Source organism: Belonocnema kinseyi, chromosome 5 (assembly GCF_010883055.1).
Source record: "Belonocnema kinseyi isolate 2016_QV_RU_SX_M_011 chromosome 5, B_treatae_v1, whole genome shotgun sequence".
Taxonomy (NCBI): domain Eukaryota; kingdom Metazoa; phylum Arthropoda; class Insecta; order Hymenoptera; family Cynipidae; genus Belonocnema; species Belonocnema kinseyi.
In genome coordinates this window covers 146,180,723-146,184,920 of record NC_046661.1, presented here as the reverse complement: position 1 = coordinate 146,184,920, position 4,198 = coordinate 146,180,723, and the positions used below count along the sequence as shown (strand labels likewise).

Genomic DNA, 4,198 nt, shown 5'->3' with positions numbered 1-4,198 from the left:
TCATAAGGAGATAGTATGAAAATGCTGTGAGGAAAAGGGAAGACATTCAATATTCAATGCATTTGCATGATATACAATTATAACAAAACCATGACATGTTAATGTATCGTAGAGCAGATGAAAAAAATATACGTGCAATAAATCTTAAAATTTAGTACGTACCAATTTATTGATCCAATATCAATTAAAATTTTTAGTCAATACAAGAGTGCACGTTTCGGCAAAGTATTATTATTGCATATTGCATGCCACTGCACTGCTCTCAGGTTGTGCCACCAGCAAACAAAGAGGAGCTGTTGCATTGGTCTTTCTGTCAGTGGCCAATTAGTCCGCTAGCAGAAAGGCCAATCAAAAGGCTTCATCGCGTTTTCGTCTGCAACTGTTATTTAAGTAACTGAATCTGTGTCTGAGATGTGAATCATCCTTTATAGTCTGGACCGTGTAAATCGTAAACTAGATATGGTTTGTTTTGATGTTACAATTTGAAAAAATGTGATGGGTGAAAACAAAGAGATTATTGAACTTCAAAAGGTAAAAAAATCGGTGTGTCGATTCAAAAATCGATTTTTTGGTCCGAAAAAATCGATTTTTTCAAGAATCGAACCAGAATCGAACACCCCTACACGGGTACGCGAACTAATCGGAATGTCGCGTGGTTTATACAAGAATAATTTAAAAGGTGAACGGCTCTGTCTAATTTTCAATATCCAAACCTGTCTTATTTTAAGTTAAATGAAAACAAAAACTTTCCCAAAAGGAAAGTTTCTCTTTATCCGAACCTACAGGTACTGGGAGGCAGTTTTAGCGTAAGAAAATCTCACGGCTGTTAATAATCAGATGGTGGAGAAAAACAAGGCTTGTCGTGGTGAGAGTTGAAAATACAAATCTGTAAAAACTACCACTTCAGAAAAATTAAAAGTGATAGTTACGAGGATTACAAATTCCCAGCTCTCACTTTTTATATATAGAAGATTTATATTAAAATACGCATAATTTAGAAGAAAATTATTATTTTTAAGGTTGGATAGATACGTATCGCATAGTTTGCTAAAAAAGCAACATATTTCGTCTCTGAGAGATTATGCTACTTTAAGTATAAAAAATGCCTCATTTAAAATGAATGCAGTCTCTATTAGGTTAGATTTTAGATGGCATTTTATTTGGAATGTTTTTAATTGAAATAGGCACTGTATAAATGTACATAATAAAATGTTTAAAAATAAAAACTGTTTTTCAAGAAGATTTACTTAGAAATTTTGTTTTTTTATGATGTCCCACACAGCAGTAGGATTCAAATCAAATTTTATTTGAATATAATTTATTTTATCTTATTGAAAAAATAAGATATCTCATTTGATTCCACTTATCTTCCAGGTTTTACCAGGGATAACGCTTCAGGTATCCTGCAAGGTAGAAATTGGAATATCCCGAGGATGTCCCAGTAATGCAGTATTTGTCTAAATCCAAAAGAAATGGTTCATACTGTCCTAAATGTTTACATTCGGAGCGAGAGAATGTTGTGTTTGATTTAAGTGAAGGCCTTCAGCACCATGCCCAAACCAGCACTTAATTAGGATCCCCAGTGTGGTTGAACATTCTTTTTTTTAAAGCTGTTTGCTACCAGGAAGATTTACAGTTCCGTTTGGAAGATTTGTGTTTTCCTATCAAGTGCCGAATATATTTCAAATGGGACAAAAATACCCCCTTCTAGAAATAATCAATTAAGGTCGATAAGAAACAATATAACTAATATCTCAATCAATTTTGCATTTCAAATTGTTTCCAACCGGGTACTTGGAATCTGCCACATGATGACAGCACTTTTGTATGGTGGGAATTATTTAAAGACAGTTATTTACTTTTTCGGAATAATATAAATTTGAAACAGTATATATTATGAAGTAAAGTAAATAAACATTTTGTAAATAATTATTGCCCGATAAAAGTGGTGCTACGAAAAAAATTTGCTAATAGTATTTTATGTTAAAAATATCAAATCAGATACACGATAAAAATAAACAAGTTGATTTTGTAATAATGAAGTAAAAATGTTATATTTTATGATGCGCTCTTGGATTGTTTATTTTAGTGAAAATTTTTATAAATGTTTAGAAGTTTTAAAATCGGTTAAGATTAAAAAAAATTACGCGAATAATTCAGAAACGTAAAACTTCAGAAAAGCGATTAAATTTGTATTTTATTATTTAAAAATTAATATTAGAGGTAAAATATTATACGTTTTTAATCATGTTTCGATTTGATTTCAATAAGTAAGAATGCAGACTTCAAAAATAGCATTTGAAAATTCAGACTTCTAAACTGCTTACATTTAAACTTAATAATTTCTTAATTTTAACATTTCAAATTCAAAGTTTAAAACGATTCATAGATTTAAAATTAAACTCTTATCCTTTGATATGCTAAAATGTTGAAAAATGTCCATAAGGTTACATTAGATTTGATCAAATTATGAAAATGACAGCTTGATATAAAGACCAAAAATAAACTTTTTTTCAGACTATTAAATAAAAAATTTGACCATAATTACATAAATATGTGGCCATTAATCAGAATGTTTCAGGAAGGAGAGAATATAAAATATGTCTGTACGCATGGAAGGAAAACCAGTTGTTGTGATAAATTCCGCACGTATTCCATTCAATTTTGAACCTAATGAAACCAAAACGAATCTAATACTATACAATTAATCATTTCAAACCTTTAAAGTAAAAATATTTTATGATTAGGCAATGCAAAATAAATTATTTGAAATATTCAAAATTTAATATTTTAAATATTAAAAACTATATTGGCTCCATCCTACCTTCTATAACGTTTCCAATCGTTTTCAGTTGGGTATCCATTATTCTGAGTGAGAGGTTAAGTTTTCACTACAGCATTTTGATTTTGCCTTAATTATTTAGAAGCGGCTTTTCACTTCGTCAAAAAATGTCAACAATATGAATTTAAAAAGTAGTAAATAAACGTTTTACAATAATATACCTGCTAAATCAGACTGCCTACTTGATAATCATACTATTTCACCGTCACATCGTTAAGCGGTATGTTTACATGTGTTAAACCATATACTTGTGACTTTTCATTCGGTATACCGCCTAAACATTATATGTTTTTGTTCATAAAACTTTTTTCAAACTAAAAATTTAATATCTAACGAATAAACACGTGCGCGTCATGTGTGTTACAAACGAAAACTGCAGCGGGCGTATTACCGGCAAGTACATTGACTCAATTCAATCCAATTAGGAACAGTTGACACAATTAACAACAATTTAAACCGATTCAACTTTTGATTACTCTTAATCGTTATTAATCGTGTCCAATCAAATATTTCTAGGAGGGCCTTCATCATTACTGTTACCTCCATACCCGCAGATTTTCACTAACGTGAACTTTTAGTTGTAAGAGCACACAGGTAGCAACACAATACTGAAATTTGTTTTAGAGACGATGTGCACTGAGTATTCTCCTGACCATTACCTTGAATCGAGCATGGGAATACTTCCAGTATTCACTTGTAGTCGGTAGTATCATGGCCGAATTAATAGGGCGGTTGTAAAGACTATAGCCCGAGGCCTTTTTTTGAAAGGGTATAAAAAGTTAGACATTCATTATTATAGTTCTCTATCGAGATAACTTGCTTAATACTTCTAACATTTTATTACTCCACTTAGGCTGAACCTGGAAATCTAGAATTATCTGACGAATTTTTTTTTCTGCACTGCTTCTAGTGACTATAATGTTTCGATACTGACATAACGTAGTTTACATCAAGACTTGAGCCTAAATATCAATATTATATTTCAGCTATTGCTGAAGCCAGAGCTTGTCCTTGTTGGAAAAGGAGCATGTCCTTGTTGGAAAAGGAGCTTGTCTTTGTTAGAAAAGGAGCTTGTCCTCCCCAGAGTAATCTTGACAGTTCCTGTACAGGATTTTGGTGAAGGAAACTGTACATGGTCCTTCATAGGAATCTGTATGCAAGGTAACCTTTGAATGATCTTGTACGGATTCCTTCACAGAGCCAATTGAGATGTGGGTTCATGTACAGGAACATGTTCAGGATCCTATACATGAACCTGCGTAGGAACTAATCCACGAGGGTTCGCTAGTGGCTTGACTCTCTCGATAGTGAGTTGAATCTTCAAGGGAATGAAAGGAAGGCAACTTTATAGTTGTA

General features: G+C 32.0%; 1 pseudogene; it reads left to right on the top strand.

Annotated features, from left to right (window-relative positions):
• The window catches only part of LOC117173942, a 3,885-nt pseudogene extending 3,557 nt beyond the window's left edge, over positions 1-328 (top strand).
• The last annotated feature ends 3,870 nt before the right edge of the window (positions 329-4,198 follow it).